The sequence below is a fragment of the Cyanistes caeruleus genome, chromosome 8 (assembly GCF_971803275.1).
Source record: "Cyanistes caeruleus chromosome 8, bCyaCae1.hap1.1, whole genome shotgun sequence".
NCBI lineage: Eukaryota > Metazoa > Chordata > Aves > Passeriformes > Paridae > Cyanistes > Cyanistes caeruleus.
The window spans coordinates 24,980,411-24,999,190 of record NC_141708.1 but is presented as its reverse complement, the minus strand read 5'-3'; the positions used below and the strand labels follow the sequence as shown (position 1 = coordinate 24,999,190).

General features: G+C 38.0%; 1 protein-coding gene across 6 annotated transcripts in view; it reads left to right on the top strand.

Moving 5' to 3' along the window:
- Nucleotides 1-18,780, top strand: part of RASGEF1A (RasGEF domain family member 1A) — a 155,217-nt gene that overhangs the window by 55,670 nt on the left and 80,767 nt on the right. For 2 of the 6 annotated variants that reach the window (XM_086901145.1, XM_086901151.1), the window contains exon 2: nucleotides 3,986-4,093. The exons of 2 other annotated variants lie outside the window; for them this stretch is intronic. The gene's annotated coding sequence lies outside the window, so the exon portion shown is untranslated. The remainder of the gene's footprint in view (nucleotides 1-3,985; nucleotides 4,094-18,780) is intronic. 2 more of the 6 variants (XM_086901147.1, XM_086901153.1) reach the window with 1 other exon arrangement.

Genomic DNA, 18,780 nt, shown 5'->3' with positions numbered 1-18,780 from the left:
TGCTCTTTTCAGCATAACAGAAACTTATATGGAGCTGACACTGTCTTAACTGAGGTGGTCCCCAATGGAAATGCAATAAAACTAGATTTTAACTGAAAATGCAGGAAAGGACTTCTACTTAAGAGCCTTTGTAATCAGGGAAGACATTCCCTAAATACAATGGGTGGAAATCCTCGCTTCCCTTGCTCCCCAGTATCTGAGCACAGATGTGGTTGCTCGGGAGGGCGAGCACCACCGAGGCCCCGTTTCCTCCCCACATGTTCCTTCCTCCAAAGGACAATGACAGGCATATCAGCAGGCCAGGCTATACTGGCAGAGCACGCAGAAAACCCATTCCCTCCAGCAGAGATGGGAAGAACATCCCAGTCCAGGGATGCTGCTGCAGTAAGAGCCCCAGCCCAGCTGCAGCCGGGCTCCCAGAGAGCTCGCCTGGGTGTGCGCCAGCACTGCCACAGGGGCTCGGAGAAAAACACCTACCTGGAGGTCTTCTTACATATTTTACAGCAAACAACACTGATCTGACAGAAAGCCAGTAAGGATGTGCTCTTTTCTGGGTTCCCTCCCGCTGTTACCATCACACAAAGGAATTATTTTGCTGCAGAATATTGCAGGTTATCTTACTGCAGTGTTTTGGGGCTTGGGATGAGGGGGGAATATCTTCTGGTGAATAGTAACTATCTCACCAAGCACTCTAATTTCAAGCAACATGTGAAATGAGATTAAGTGCACTCTACACAGAAATTTTCTCCAAGTTTTTTTTTTTTTTTACTTATTGTTCAACAATTTGCACCAAATTAAAACTGCTTTGAATGGTAATGGTGATACTAAACAGTAGTGAGACTAAAGTGAATCAAAACAGCACAATCAACATTCTAAAACTGCACCTTACATGCTCTTATAATAAAATTTTGAAAGACAGTCCAAGTGTATTAAAACACTGTTAAATCCATCTTTGGCACTTGAAACTATCACTTGGTAATAACACCTGGTAAATGAGACATGGACACCATATTTTGAACCTTATTTATCAGTCAGTACATGCAAATTCTAACATATGAACCTGGACTCATCAGTGGTGATTGGATGTTTTTCCTTGACCAGATTGCAGAGAATTCATAGAGAGAAATATCCATAACTTTGATGCTCCCACTCTTGCCTTGTAGGACAAAGCTAGATATGAAATCAGAGAAAGAATGGAATAAACTGGGAAAGAAACAAACCTATTTGTCAAGAATTCAATGCCCATGCAGAATGTGCAATAGAAATACTTCTACACACCTGTTTCATGAAAACATGCATATCAAGATGTCTTTCTAAGGTTTCATTTTTGGATCATTAGTAGTCTGGTTAATAGACAACTAAATCATGCCCAGGAGGATTTCATTTGCTTGCCCTGATCATGGCCTTTTTTTCACCTGCTCACAGAAGGGAATATAATATGCTGGCCTGCAATCTCAAGGGGTTGGTCTACATCAAATATTTCAACAAAAAAAACATTTTAGAGAACATTTGGAGTTGGATTGGGTAGTAATTTCTTATATAGGTGATGGGGTAGAATCTGAAGAATAGCATAGAGAGGGCAGGATCTGAAGGAGGATGTCTGAAGGCACACCAGCTACCCCCTGGATTTTGTTCTAAATTTTTGTTATTCTAATTATTTTGTTACTAAAGGAAAAACTTTGAAATTCTAAATGAGAGAAACCCTATCTTTCAAAAAGTTATCAGTATATATTGAAAGCTTAAGAGATTGTACTGTTATCTGGGTCATTTTGTTAGAAATACTGGCAAACACCTTTTTTTTTTTTCCTGAATAAGGTTAAAAAGGCAATTTTTTCAGGAAATTAAGTTATATGCTGACTGTTCTTGGCACCATAACTCTGTCAGTGTTTCCAAGGGGTTAAGTTTGAAAATGAGTGATAATGAAACTAAATGTATGTCTTGTACATGAAAACATTAATTATGATTTCTCAAATGAATACAGAAAAAGCCATACATCTTTTAAAAAAACATATGCTTCTGCTTTTAAAATGAAAACAAATTAAAATATCCACAGGAGCTTTTACAGTGATTAAAATCTGCCAGCCAACTGAGCTGAGTAAGTTAATTAGCACCAAAGAAGCCTCAAGTGATCTGCAGTTTTAGTCACAATTCCTTTGTCTTAAATTTACATGACTAAGGTTACTTTGTACATGGAAAAGATTTATGTAGCATGGTACAAAAGACAAAAAACAATCTTGGAATGATTTTCACCTAATTTATTTTCTACCATATTTCCTGTGCTTGTCTGGAGGACAGAGCTATCAGATAATAGCAGCCATTTTACAACCATCACTTCACCAAATGCAAATGCCCATGAGGTTACTATTTAATCAAAGTTGGGAAAGGAAAGTTAGGAAAGATCTGATAAATTCCTGATCACAGACAAATTTTAAATGAACACAAAAAACTGCCCTTTTTGGTACCTTTCGGTGCTCAAACTGTTTGAAGTTCTTCATATTGCTTTAAAACTCTAAAATAGTTAGTGTTACAACTTTTCCCCCCAAAACTAGCAAGCTTTACTTAAAATAAATCCCTGACATTTGCTAGGTGGTCTCTGACAGTGACCAAGAGCATATGCACAACATCCATTGCACCCAGTCATAATATCTGAAACGAGGAAAATAATTTTTATTTTACTACTGCAAATAGGTCTGTAAAAATACTGAAAATAATTTTCTATGAATACTAGTAGAAATTTTAAATTAATCTCCATTGTATGTATGAGCATCTGTGTTTATTTTTTCTGAATAGTCTATTTACTGGCAGCATTTCTAAATGAATAAAGTTATTGGCAGCACAATTCACATAAACAGAATTCACTTCTTGCAAGCATTCACACCAAATTGAGCAAGGAGCTCTTCCAGTGAAGTAACAAAAATAATAAGTGCAAAGGAATAAACCTTATTGGAAGTTAGTGAAGCACCTCCTGCATCAAAACATCTGGGACAGAATATTCAGCCAGTTTTCCTATACCAAATATTCACAATTGCTTGTTAGTGATCTGATGAAATTATTTGATACATTCTTTGTGAAATACATTTGGGAAAAATTTCATCCATCAGTGATAGTTTGAAGACATGAAAAAAAAGAGAAGAAATTAGTCAAATAATTACTACCAAATTACAAATACAGAATTAATTTAGACAAGCACTTCAATTGACCAGTGGGCACAAGTGAAGAACATTACTAACAGTTGTAGAAATGCAGTTTCGGTGCATTCTACAGGTGCAGAGAACCAAATGGTTTCTTTGCACACAGATCTTGATTTCTTCTTGTAATTTAGAATAAAGAAGCGTTTTCAGCCACACCTTTCACCCACCAAAGGAGCAGAGGTGAAAGTGCCACTGCAGCCCAGTGGTCTCAGAGCTGTCTGTGAGCTGAAGTAGGCGAGGATGGAGCCAGCAGAGCTCCTGCCAGCCATGCTTAAGGTGCCATACTCAATACCAGGTTCTGCAGGCTGATATTTCACACGAGAATCAAAATACTTTGGCCAACTGCCATGTAAAATTTCAACAATTTTTGTAAATTTTCTTGCCTCCAAAAGTTATCGACAACCTACTTGAACACCCCATTTTACTTAAGAAAATGGCATTATACCATCACACCCCAATTGGTAGAACAAGCTGTTTTTTCACTCACGTTACTATAACACCGTGAGGGAAGAACATATTTCTAATTTTACCAGTATCATTAAACTCCTTTTGCAGGGTTGCCTTTGCATTTATACAAGATCACCTTCTCCTTTATTGCAAGTCAAGCGTTATCTGAGCAGCGTAACACCTCCTAGCTCAGATGGAAGATGAAAGATAAGAGCAAGATTCATGGTTATTGAACCCAGTGAGGACAATTGCAGTCTCACAATTATGTCATTAAATCTGTGGGGGAAAGTGACAAATTTACTCCTGGACTAACTCCTGCGCATTTCTGATGGCACATTTGTTTTCAGCAAGAAAGCCTCAGCAGCCCTTTGTGAGAAAGGCGACAGCTTCACTGAATGATCTGAAGTTGGGGAGCTCTAAGACACTTCCAGAATCCTCACTGTGCTGTAAACTGGGTGAGTCTTGCACTCTTCAAGGGCTACTATGAATATTATATACTGGAAAAAAACGGAGGCACACAGTTATGGAAGCACAGGGCATGGCAAAAAGAGTATGGCAAATGCAGAGTTTTCTTTTCCTAAGCTGAGCCTGAGATGTTGGCTCGGAGAGAGGCACCTCCCTATGAGAATGTGCCAAGTCTTCTAACCCCTGAGAATTAGGGATTTTAGTGTGGTTATCCACAAAAGGAAACGATAATGCATGTGGAAAACCTGACTGTAATGGGAGTTTCCTTCATCTCAGTGAGATTATAGTAAAGTAAACAGTCTGCTACTGTACTAGAAGTCATTAGTGTGTTTACAACTGAAAGAATTCCAGTAGGTGCAGTGAAGAAAAATCTCTACTGATGGATGGTTGTCTCATTAATCCTTTCCCCCAGCATATAGTTTGGGGAAAAAAAAAAATAAAATATTTTAAATTAGACCATCTGATATTGCTTGAAAAAACTGACAAGTTTGGCGAAGCAGTAACTTTAAGCACCAGATGCATTTAATTATACTTTTAGTTTTACTTGGTTTTGCTACACCCCTGATTTGATAGAGAGTAGGGAGAAGCACCAGGATATAACATTTGTGACCTATTACATTTGATGCTTTCTTGAATCACTGTACAGCCCAGCAGACAAAGCTTTCTCAGGCACAGCAAAACAGCACAACCTTGTAAAGACAAAGCTTCTAGTTTAGTTTATGTATTACTAGTAAATTTAAAAGAAAACATCCATGGGCAGTAATTTGTATTACATTCTAGAAAATATTGCCTTACTTTCAGGTCTTAAAATAACCCTTTACAACCACCTGTGAATCACATACATCTAAACTATTTCCCTGTTTTATTTTATGTGTTTATTTATGTGTTTATTTTCCTTCAGCCATCAACATGAGCTAACCAGCAGCAACATTCCTATTAAATTCCAAATTAACAGGGACTGATGGCATTTTTCTGCTAATAACTAAGACTTTTGCTGACATTGGGTACAATAGATAAAAGAAAGGCGCCCTGATGCATCCTCTCCCATAATGAGTTTCATGATTTTTTTTAAATTTTCCTTCATAAATATGCATCACTTTTCTACTTAAGCAAAAGATCACACCATTGTACTGTAATATGTTTGTGCTGAAAAGGTTTAAATCTTAAGCAGACACAATCCTGTGTACCAAGCTTTAAATGAAATAGAAAAATATAAAACAAGTTGCAGGTATATTAGGTTAACAATTGCAGTAAGGTCCACCTGCAAGAACATGTAGCAATGAGAGGATAGAAAATTAGAGTTGCTATCAAGAGGGCAACATCATTACAGTTTACTGAAATTAATATTTTTCTGAACTGTTACTGTAAATTATCAAAAAATCACTGTTGTCTACAAGTTTCATTTATGGATGCCACAAACTTCCACTACATTATTTGGAAAATGGCAAAGTAATGTGTTTGTACAATTCCCTCCTCTGTTCTCATCCAAATTCAAGAACTGATACCCAATAAATACCTAAAACTATATATATATATATATATGTGTATATATATAATTTTATGATAAATTCCAACCATCCCTTCCCAAAACCAAGAAATTATTCTTTGTTTATTTTGTGTTATTTGGCACTGCATGCTCTTGTAGCAGATTTTTCAGATGTAAATACTTTCTCAGTAGAAAAAGTGAGGAGTAATTAATCTTGACTAATATTTGGAGTTCCTTCAGTATTCACAAAACATCGGCAAGTAACTTGGTCCCTTACAAGATTGACTTCCCAAGGGCTTTTTGCTACACTTGCCAAAAAATAAAATCAAATGCTGCATGTCAAGCAGAACAGCAATCCAAACTGCAATTTCAGGTACCCTCTTTTTGACACATGGAAGAGAGCCATTCCTATCAGAATAAATAATGCAGTGAATTTCTTCTAAAGATCACAGAAATGTAGTGAGGCACAGCTGGAAGGGAAAGGTGAAGAGAGGATCTAAGCTAACTGCTGCTTTGAATTAGTATCCTTGCAGATATCCATCTAATCCATTTTTAAACACTTCCAAGGAAAGCTATTTTGCAGTCTCCTAAAGAGACAGGAATACAGCTTGATCTACAAAACTTGTATTCCTGATTTGTTATTAAAATCTCTCGCTGCAATTAAGCAACTTAGCTTTTGTCCTGCCCTTGGTGAGAATACTTCTCTCCTTATATTTTTCAGATTTTTGAAACTCTGCTCTTGTCTCTAAATCCAACCAAACAGCTCCTCAAACCCTCATAAATCACATTTTCTAAACATCTCTGTCATTCTCTTGCAGTTCCTTGGACTCTTTGCTCTTGCTCTTCATTCCCTTATAGGCAGTGCCCAGAGTCAGGCCAGCCTCGCCACGTGCACACCCTGGCAGGACCAGGGGGAGATAGATGATTGCTGCCCATCATTTCATTTGACCCCTTTTCTTTATTTTATTTTATTTTTTTTTTTTTTGCACTTGTGGTTTTCAGTCTTAGTGCAGGAATTTGGAATTTGCTGTTGTCTTCTCCAGTGTCATCTTGGCCTGAACTCTGCCAGTTCCCCTCCCTCAGCTTGGTATCACAACAGGGCTTTTCTAATCCCTGTTACAAGGTCTGAAATTTATGGGGAGTGCAAGTAGACCTGGAAACCTATTAATCCCTTCTGGGAAAACTGATAAAATTATCTCCCCTTTGATGAATTTTATTGATAACTATTTTGAAGTACTTCACAGCTATTAGTTAACTCCTTTCTTGGCAAGCTTGCTGATCCTATTGCTCTTCAAACTATAGACCACTAAAGCTGAATAACATAATAAACCACTTTCTGCCCAGCCACAAGTCATTCCATTTAAAGTGTTTGAGATGAAGCTCATGAAGAATCACAGACAACAGACAAGTAGAGCTCTGCTTTGCTTTTTCTTCCTGTTCATACATCCAAGTGCTGCATTTGCACTCTGGTTGGTTGGGGTGCCACCCCGCATCTGAAACAGAAATGGTCACCAACATTCAGCAATACTGTCATAGTTCTTCATAAAATCTGGAATTAACTAACTCAGAATGTTCTCGTTGCATAACACTAGTGATTGTTTTATTTATTGCTATTTTTAATAGGCTATTTGCAATGTCTTGTCCTCCCCACTATCCCCAGGGATTACATGCAGTACCTGATCACTTTTTCAGTAGCAAGAAGATGCTTCAGCCTCAAAAACCACAAAGAGACTGAGCTGAGTTTTTACAAAGATAGACCTGAAGCAAAGATTTGTGAGATTTTTAACAACTCTTCAAACTTAGGTCACTAGCACATATTATCCTTTAGCCCTCTAGACCAAGTCTGAAATCTGTCAATCAAATTTAAAAGCATGATTTATCCTATTATTTTAATCTGGTTTTTGTCCTTAAAATATACAATCCCAAATACTCATTATTTTAGTAGTCTACATTTTCCCCATAAGGTTCAGTTTTATAGATAATAATATCCTTTCACAAGCCAACCTCAAGCTGAGACTTTGAAAGTTTCCTCCTATAGAAAGACATATTTGTATTTAACATTTACCAAAAAGTTCATTTTTTCAGGGAGACATCCCAAGGAAACAACACTGTTATGCATTAATTTTAATCTGATTTATATAGGAGTACAATATTGAAAAATTTTGGCAGAGTTGTGTAGTGGCTGACTTATTTACTGCAAATAATCCAGCAAATACAGGTGTGTTTCCTTCTCTTCCCTCCATTCACACTGAAGATGTGGTTATGTGATAATGGGAGCAGAAGAGGAACATCACTAATTGCTATCTTTATGGTGCTCTATGCCCTCCCCAAACAAGAATTAATGAACAAGAAAATGTTAAAACATATATAACAGTAAATCTAATATTTAGCTATTTTAAATGCTGGAATCAGAATTAGGGTTCAAGCATCAGCTTTTTCATAAATCCTACTGAAGTGCTGCAGTTTATCCAGATTGTTCTGACTGTGCCTCTTACTGGATCAGTCAGATTCTGCTTTTGGTTTATTGAAGAGAGCACTGTGAGAGAGTTTGTACTTTTTTTGCTGTGCTCATATTTTGCTTTACAATTCCTTCTTACCCACTCTAAAAGTTATGAAGGTACTGAGGATGGAGGGCAAGATACAAACACAGAAGATATTCTTTTAGAATGTGTCTTTACACATCCAGTCACTGCTATAAACACCAATTTGAATTATAAGCAGCTTCTAGCAAATATTCTTTTCTCAGAGACCACCCTTTCCAAAAGACTGCAGTTTTGGCTAAGCATTTAGCTAGAAATTAATTGGAATGTACTTTTTGTGTTCAAAACAAATGCCATATAATAAATGCAGTCTGTATCACCCCACTAACCGAGTTGACTAAAATGCAGTAAGGAGGAAGGCACTGGAATCAATTTCTTTGCCCCAGTGAAATGGCAAATGATGGTGTCACTGTGGAGTACAAGAGGAGGAGGCAGAAACCCCTGTGCTCTGCATATCCCATGGAAGAGATTGCTGTAAATCAGAAATGAATTCTCTGCAATTCATCTGCTAAAACTGTAGCCAAGAAGCATTTTCCTTGTGGAAAACCAAAAGCAATGAAAGCAGAAGCATAACTGTGATAGAATATTTGTTCCTGTACGTAGCTTCTTTTGGTAGATGTTTCTGGAATTTAGTAACAGAATCAAAATTTATTCTGGGCAAATGCAGAAGGCAAATTCTAATAAGGGAACTGAATCTACATCTCTTCAATTTTACACAATCATCATCATTCACGTGGACAAATAAGGCCCATAGCTCACCACTGACAGTCTGTTGAGTGATGTAAAGGTTCAGGTTTTGTTCAGTGGGTGTAACCTCTGTTCAGGAGTGAGTGCTTTAGATAGGAGGTCAGAAATGTAGCTGCAGAAATGGCATTTTGAGTGGCAGAGAGGAACCTAAAACAAAACAGTAGAATCAATCACAGATAGGAGGAAGGAGATCTGCACTATGCAGCCTGGGGCTTTCCATCACTTGTTTCTCACACTGGAGGGAGGCACATTTCAAACACAGTGTGCATACAGAATTAGAGAGACACCAGAAGACAGAGAAAGAGTCAGAAACCCTTGCATGAGCCTTGGTCGAGACCTTAAAAGAAAACACACATTAAAAGGAAAGAGAAGATAATTTGATAAAACTCAGCATGCTCCAAAATAATTGTTTTTTCAGTAAGATATTTATGAAACAAAGATAGCAGATTCTGAGGAAAGGAATGGAGTAACAATATCAGGCTCCAAATAGAATGGACTGAAAATGTAGATGGAGGGCACTAGACTTGAAAACAAACTTCCTTACTTTTCCTCAGTAGCAAAGCACCTAACATGCTGCATTAACTGACACCTAATGGTGTCACCATGTCACCAAAAACACATCCCAAAGTTATCATCACTTTAGCAGATCTAAGAACTCTAAACCAAGAACTTCAAAGTACTTCCCCTGCTGCTTTGGATCTCACTATCATACAAAAAACATTGAAGCACATTTATATCTGGGAATTTGAGTTTGTCTGTCTTCCCACCAACCAGAACCTATTTGGGGAGGTTCTGACCGTGACTCATTTCTCAAATGTACATAATGGGTCAGTTTGAGCTAAGAGCTGGGGCATCCTGTTCCTGATTACAAAAATAAAAGGGCCAATTTAAGTCCCCCCCCCTTTTTTTTTTTTTATTTTCTTTAAAGTGATTGCTGTACAAGTGAAAGATGTCAAAATGACTGCTCCATAAGATAAACTTCACCATTAATCACAGGGTGGAAACAGTTCAGCACAAAAGTCAGCAGAGCAGGCTTCAGAAGCAGCTGTGGTCGCTCATTCCTTGCTGTTCAGCCCCTGCATCCGAGCCAGCAGTAATTCCCTAAGCAATTGCTTTCCTTGCTTTGTCTTCTCAGCTGATACTCCAATGCATGCAAACCGTGGTTGGGTTTGGTTGTTAGGTGTTTTGTTTTATTTCCCAAAGGTGGAAAGACATTTCACTAATGGAGATATATGGTATACATAGCCCCAAAATGATAAGCCACGTAGCTTAATCAGATAACAACCCATAATATTTGCTTGATTTTCCATTAAAATCCTTATTGCATACTTATTTTCAGCTCTTGAACTGATTTCAAGGCAGCACTTCTAGGGTAGTGTGCCAAGCCAACCTGCAATGAGTAACAGATTCATAAACTAAACTTTAACAATGCTCATGTTATTAAAATGGGCTTGTGATGGAAAGAGGAGTTTGCTGATTTATTCACCTTTCATGGATTTCTTTGTAACAAATTAGCATTGAAATTTCAACCTACTTTTTAGCATCCCAAATGACAGAAGTTTGGAGAGTACTGAAGGACTCAAAGCTCAGAAGGAAGTCTTATGATCTGATAACAGACAGGAAATCTACAACTACATGGGATGCAAAACAGCATGAATTCCTCTGAAGAAAATACACAAAGTAAAATGTTAAATCACAATCCATAGCAAATTTGCTTAAATGATGAGCAGTTCCAGACCAAGAGCCCTAGGCTTGAACATTCTTTCTGCTCAAAAAAATGAAAAGAGACAAACAAAAATGGAATGAAAGAAAAGCTGCAAAAAATGGAAAGAAACATACAATTAAATGCATCTAAGTGTTCATGCCTTTTAATATCTCCTAGGAAGAGAATGTCTAGAAAATTAGATAGATAATATTAATGCAGAATCATGATAGAGGAGCTGAAAAGCAATTTTTCCCTGTCTGGACCCAATAGTTACCCTAAACACAAATTCTGCTTTCCCTGAGTTGGGAAATGTTTGCAAATCTTTGGCCAGATCCACAGGTAACAGCAAAAGTATTGATTTCTTAATATTAGAATACAGAAACACATAAACTTAAAGCAACTTGCCTGGTGAGATGCCCTACATACAAGATATTGGATGATATTATTTAGATGTCAGAAGGGCAGCACTTTGTCCGTGTTTTAAAGCCAAAGGGCAGCAGATGGGATACAGGAGCTGCTTTTTCAGGATGTGGGAGCTGTCAAGGCCGGTGAGAGAGGCAGGCAGAGCTCACCAGAGAGAGGGCAGCAGTGCAGAGGGCTGGAGCCTCGGGCACACAGGTGAGCATGGCTTGGGAAGGGTGTTCAGAGCTGTAACACAGCCTGCAGCAGGGCTAGGGGCTTGTGACATTCCCCAAGAGCACAGCAGTAATAACAATAACTTAGCTGGGCTTCACTGGCCTGCTCAAGAGATGCCCCAACAACATTGTCTATTCATCTGCCCTCCCTCACCATCTGAAAGGCACCTTGCTATCTCAAACACTGAAAGGGTGAGTTTTGGCCACACTTTCTGTTGTGTATAAAGGGGTCCCTGCCAGCATCAGCCCAAACTCCTGTTTCACATTCTCCCATCCCTCTCACCAAATCACACAACAGTGTTTTGTCTACTCGCTTTTCATTTTTACCAAATTACAGCTGCATTTCAAGGATGTTCCACAAATGCATTCTTGGCCTGTGAAGGCCTTTGAAGAAAATGTCTTGTATAGTTGTGCAATGTGCCACAAGCATTGTCAAGGCAACACAGGTTCAGAGAAACACAGCAGTTGCTAGGAAACACCACAGCAAAGTGAGATGGGGAGCTGTTTACTGACATATATTTGAAACATTAATTATTGTTATTTGGGGTTTTGAATCTCAAACCATACCTATATATTTCTAGTTAATAATTCTAATTTGAATTCTTTTACTGAAAGAATCCATGTGTATCTCAGCATTGCTGAATTAAATTCCCCTAAGCTCTAAGACCATAAACAGACCAAAAATCTTGGACTTGTGTAGAATCTGTTGATGGTTTCAGAATATCTTTTAGAAGACAGGTCTCTACCATGCTTGTCACAGATCACCACCATCCCAGAAAATCCTGCATCCCTAAGCTGCAGGAATTTATTTCCATTCTACATGGGCTCCAGCAGAATTTTTATCAAACCATTGAAGCCAGATGTTTAAAAACAAAACAAAAAAACTTTTCATTTACTTTCAGGCAGGGGAATTATTTGCATAGTTGTTTGAACAAAGCACATAGAGGAAATCAACATTCCCTAAACTTTTGTAGGCAATAAGCAGCACAAAAAAATCATACAGTATTATGTAAGCTAGTCAGGTTAAAGCAAAAAAGTCAGAGCAAACACTCATTCTTTGAATTTATTGCAAACTAGAAAGAATTTCCTCCATGTAACTGAGACAAACAGTAAACAAGATTTAAGTGGCAACAGCAGAAAAAAAACAAAAAAAAGAAGGAAATACAAATTTTTATATGTGCAGTCATTCAATCATACATTATAGACAACAACAGGAAAAAGCATGTTAGAAAAACCTTGCTAAGGTTGCCAAGTCAAACAGAAGGAAGATGGAACATTATACAAAACAAAGCAAAATCCTACAGCCTTTTCACCTATTTTTTTAATACACATATACCATGAGAGTATCTGCATGGGATAAAGACTGAGGAAACCTGTTTTTCCAAGAGAGCGTTCAACACCTTTACATGTTGCATTTCTTCATGAATTCCTTTCTCCAAAAAAGTAACAATCCAAAATTTCACAAAGTCATCATGCTCAGAAAAGAGAGCTATCCTACACTTAAATGAATCAAAGGACCAGGAGAAAAAGTGCTATAGTAACTAGAAAGTATTAATAATACACATGTAAAAGAAACAGAAGTTGTTGTAAAAGGTACTAATCTATAAAAGTAACATTAAAATAGAAGGTCTCCATTTATCAACACTTAGCACTGCAAATGTAATATTATGTATAATACAGGCTTCACACTTGGAACAAATAGAAAAAAACCCAGAAATTTTAATGTCCCACTGTACTGAAATCAGTGTCAGCAGCAGTGAACTAGTTTGTTAAAAATTTTGATAACTTACTTGCATTGTAAAACTCCATAGAAACAAATCAATTTCAAGAACCTCTCATTCCATACAAAATAAAAGAAAGAAAGAAAATCCACAGGAGGCATTTCAGCAAGATGAAATTTCTTCAAAGTTCATTTTTAGACTGCAATTTATATTGAAGAAAGCAAAGCAAACACCCAACTGTGAATAAACTTTTCTGATTTTGATCAAGAAAGGAGTGTTTTGTCTGACAAAGGCAGCTGTAGCTGCTGTCATCATTCTAGGGGAGAAAAATATCACTTAGCTGGACTCACAGATAGCCCCAAATAGGTTGGGATGCTGTAGGGCTCATTTGGAGTTTCACAAGCCCAGCACACATTTATTTTCCCCGTTCCAGAGCCTCATGGCTCACCGAGCACAGGGTGTGAAGCCCAGGCACCTGTACTTCCACCTGGAAAATCTGCCAGAAACAGAAAGTCAGCCCTCTCCTAACCACATTATAGACACCTGCTACAAAGTACAATGGCACCACTCTAGGAAACAGCCACTTTAATGTATTATTTGTTACCAGAAATATCTGAAATTTAAACAAAACCATGTACAAATATATCCATAACAATTATCATAAACTGAGAAATTGTCCATCAGTAAGTACACAGAGAACCCATTTTAAAAACCCTCCTTGCCAAATTTTGAGTTTTTGATATCATCATAAGTAGAGTTACATTAAGGGAATTGTCATGAACCCAGTTATTATTCCATTCCATGTGCATTTTCAACAGCAACTTAAAATGAAAAAATACAGATTTTCCATCATCCATTTTTTGTGATTATCTTGTGATTATATTATTTTGGTTATAGAAATTGTACACTGAAAATGTTGTTTTTACTATGACTGGTGATAAAAAGTAGGTACAAATAATAGGATCCTAAATAGCAGGAGAAAGATTCATTATATCTGTTGGAGACAGATAAGCATTCATAAACAGACTTGTGAAGCAGAGAAGAGTTCCAAGGACCGTGATCTGTCAATCACCCTGGTGGCTTTGGGAGACAGGTCTGTTGGATGGGCACCTTATCTTCCAAATAACTGATTTTAAAAAATAAATGCTCTTGATCTAATAGTGTTCTGTTGGAGTTCATCAGGTAAAACCAGGATAATTTTCATACCTGTAAGGTTCTATAAAGAAGAAAAGAAAGAATGAGATCTGAAGTACAAAATTTACTTCTCCCAATTATAGTCATTACCCAGACAATAAACTGGAATATCAGCTAAGAACAAATGTGTCCTGCTGTGAACCAATTCAAATTTCCACACCAGAGCACAAACCAGACTCGGGGAAAGAAATGAGTGATTTTGGTCTGCTCTCGAATAGCAGAAGTTCTCTGCTCAAGGCAGGAATGTGGAGAAGCTTCTAGTCAAGAATGCAGGTGAAAGCTCAGTGAAAGTTTAGGAAAGTACCTGAGTTTTGGAACTCATCCCCAAATGAATGTGCATACTTATTAAAAAACTTGATCACCTGAAAATTTTCATCATTACTTGCCTTCTTAGTAAAAGGATATAAATCAAGGGGATTTCAGAGTTTAAAATGTGCCAAGGGGGTAACAGTTTTTAGGGGTAAACTTTCTCCTTTTGCCTCAAAAGTGATTTGTAACTATTCTAGTACTCTTGATTTGAATATTAAAAAATCTACACATATGTTTTCATCAGAGACTGAAAATAGGACATTGACATAATTTATGACTGAGTGTATGATGGCCAGTAGGTGGGAAATAAAACACACCAATAGAAAACTAATAAAAATTAAATACAGAAGTAACTGAACTCATGAGCTGTGCATTAGAGAATGTTGTGCTCCAGAAATTAAGGTGCTATTCAAAGACCATTTACTGATACCTAACAATACTCAAGCAGAAACATTTTTTCCTTTGTGTATTTATCTTTGTATCACCCAGCAAAAGCAAATACACCAAGATAGATGGTACAGCAGCTGTCAGTTTAGTGACAATTGCTTCAAAAATATGAATCCTTCAGTGTCCAGTGTTATCTCCTAGCAACTTTCTTACAGCTATAATTTACTGATAGGAGCTATATGGAAACAATATATTATCATGTCTCCATCAGTGGTGTAGCTTTAAAAATACTTCCTTCCTGAGCTCATGTAGAGGATTTCAGCTTCCCCCAAACTTTTCACAGCAGGCAGAGCTGTCAAATTTGTACTAAATATCACCTGTAATTTGACCATTTGATCATCTGTGTCAGCTGGCATCAACTCTACTCCAGTGCTCGCTCCTGCAATGCAGCTCCTGTCTGCACTGCAGCTGCCTGAGGTGGCCAGGATTGATGGAGATCCCCCAAGAATTCATTGCAGAATAACTGCCCAACAATTCAGAGAGCTGATAAACAAGTCAGTGAAGTCCATGGCTGCTCACAGATCGCCTGTGGGTTCCTTGGAAGTTCAACATTCATTGCAACCTTACCAGAGCTCAGCATTTCTCAAATCAGATAAATATGTTTTATTAAATGTAACATTGTCAATAGGAAGCTCAGAAATGCAGTCTTCACAGACAGAAATATGTGCTTCATATTTATGAATATTGTGTTTGAGCTCCTAACTACTGCAATTCTTGAACTGGAATCATCATTGGAATTGTGCTGGACCACTTGAGTCAGAATTCTGATTTTGCCAGGAACTGTAGTCATTGCCATGCAGGCTTACAGAAATTGTTTCCAACCACTCAGCTAATTGTTTGGTGCTAAATGTGGTTTATATAGATTAACAATAGTGTGCAGATTTAAAGAAATATTGCTTATCTTGGCTCTCACAAGGATTCATAGAGTTGCCCACCATTCAGATTATGCATTTGCTACTCTTATATTAGTGCTCTGTTGAAACATAAAGGCAAGCACAGAAACCTGAACTGACTACTTAAACCAGACTAGAACTCTAGCAAAGCAAAAAAAAATAAAACAAGTGCACAGCAGGGAAGAATATATTCTTATCTGAGGTTCTTTTTATCATGAGTATATCCTATAATCATTCATTCCTTCTGCTCTCTAGCCCTCTGTACTTGCCCTGTGCATAACATTATAGGAAATTTAACTGCAGATTTCTGAAAAAATCCAGATACTGAGCCCTTCTTCTCAATCACATACTGTATTGGGCTAACAATGAATTTGAATCTCAAAACTAGAACAAAATTTTAGAGATTAGCTTCAACATTCACACTTGCTGCCATTATATTTCATGGTAGTCACATCTCTTGGAGTGTTTTTCTTCCATCTCACTGCAGCACTAACAGGTTAGTTGAGGCTTGCTAACCCACAAAGGTAAAAAATCCCCAACAAAAGAATGGTGTCTGCAGAGGGATCTGCTGAACAGAAGATGCAGAAAAAGAGATTTGTTATTTCTATTTTGCAAATGTGGTAATTCAGAGAGCAAGTGACATTGAATCAGACCCCTTCCAGGTTTGACAAGTTCACACCAAAGGGCACCTACCACACTCTGTTCTGGTAGAAAGTGATTCCCACTCTTTTCCTCATTAAGGCTTTTCAAATAAAATAATCTCTGGCTTCTTAAACTCACATTGGCCAGGATGAACATAATGTCTGTCACCAGTCTTGGCTTTCAGGCTTTATTAGTCATACATTTAATCTGCGGTCCAAGGCTTCGGCTAGTGACTTTGTTCTATCATTTTATGTGTCAGACATGATATGTAGCTATGAAGAATGATTACTGTAGCTGTTTTTCAGGAGGCTCTTAATTTAATATACAGCTAAATTCTCAGTTCAACATCTAAATGAGCTGTATGTTTGCAGGAGGAACTAACAGCTCTGGAAGGAACATTATGGACTGCTACACAAATAAATTCATGCTCCAAGACATCTGTTTACCTACTCAAATTATTGAGGCATTTCAGGTCAATACAGTATAACCATGCCCTAAAACATTTCAAGAAGACAAACAGGCACTCATCTTGGCAAAACAAACAACTTCTTAGCAAGATTTTAACAAAGACTAAACATGATTTTTTTTTTTAAGTAGACCAAGCTAAAGGCCTAAGATGTGCAAACACCACATACATCTGTAAAGTTGTATTTGACTTACACAGTGAGCAATTCCTTGTACATTTAGAGTCTTGAGCTGCTACTCAGGGGCAGGAAGGGCAGGAAATGTTCGCAGAACAGCTGTGGGGGAACAATCAGAGGAAGAAGTGGCGTGCGGGTGTCGACCCTGCGGGACATGCCTATTGTGTCACACCTTCCTTGGGGTCCAAAGGACATGGGAGGAGGTGAGGGAAGGCCTCTGAATGTAAGGATAAGTTGTGCATTCCTTCAAAGATCATTATGCTTTAAAAACTTGGGCAAATGAGCAGTGGCACTCCACCCTGGTCTCCGCCTGAGCTTGTTCTGAGCCTGCATGTAAAAGGTTTCAGATGTGAGCAGAGCAGTTTTGTCTCCTAGGGAGGGAGGGGGAGATACAGACAGTAGATTGAACCAGCTCATTTGGTGGTGGCCTGAGCCTTCTGTCAGCTAAGGGAGAAATCTTTTCCCTCAGTGTGTACTGCTGTTGCCTCCAGCTCTGTTTATCCTCACATTCATGGCCCTTTTCCATGCAGATGACCAGTTCAGATGCATGGGACAGTGTGAGCTGTGGAAGTTTCAGATGACAAGCTTTGCTGGCACAATAAGCAAAGAGGGATCAGGACCTGCAGAGCACTATCTTAACTACCAACAAGCAATATTATACAAACATGTATTTTCATCTGTGGCCTTCACAATGCTTTATAAATATTTTTAACCTTCATGATTTCTAGGTGACATATGCTTAAACAATCTTAGAAAAGTTACCTGGCATTTTGCAGATAGTTGCCATGCCTTTAGCGTTGCTTCCATACTCATTTATTACCCACCAGATGAAAATTGGGGTGAGATGAAGCTAAGTAAGCTGTTTGATGACATCCTCACACATTTTACTTTATGGTAGCGATATTCAAGCAAAAAGGCAGCTCTCCACATATTTCAGCAGCTGATGATGACTTCTTAGGCCCTAAAACTGTTCTTGATAGAAATACAAATGATAGACAGGAAAAGTTTCAGACATAAGTGCAGACACAGCCACAGAAATCACTGAAGAGTAAAAATTGTTTCCATTTGCTAAGAAAAAGCAAACACTTTGAAAAGATTAGACTGGGTTATTCCATTAGAAAGCTGATGAAGTTTGAAGCTCTGCGGTGGCATTCAGATTAGGCCTATGAAGAGCTCGTTCTGACAGAAACATGCTGACTAAGAAAAATCCCCTTCTATATTTAAAAATTGTAGCAGATGGTGCTAGCAGTAGGATGCTGCATCAAGTTGCTGTGACTGTGGGCACTGTCATCTATCACTGAAAGTCTCAAAATGCCATCACTCTACTGCAGGTCTCAACCTGAACTCTGAAAAATGCTGCAAGTACTAACGTGATTTATTTGGTACCAGCTCCCCTGGGTCAGGCTTCTCTGGAAAAGCTTCAAAAATTACATTCCTATGGCTTAGGAGGACTTGGGATGTTTTTAAAGTAGTCAGGATATTGGAGATCAGTACCCTGAATTCAAAACAAGGTATTCAAATACCTTAAGTAAAAATGTTGCCCCAGCTCCAGCATAAAGCCCAGAGCTTTTGAAAATCTTGTGTATTTGTACACAGCATAACACTGGGATATTCAGGCCTGCTAGCATGCCAGAAGGGATGTGAGCTGGAACCTGGCACAGAAAGGACTTCTCATGTGTGTTAAAGATGGTGACTGAAAGGCAGCATCTTCATCCTT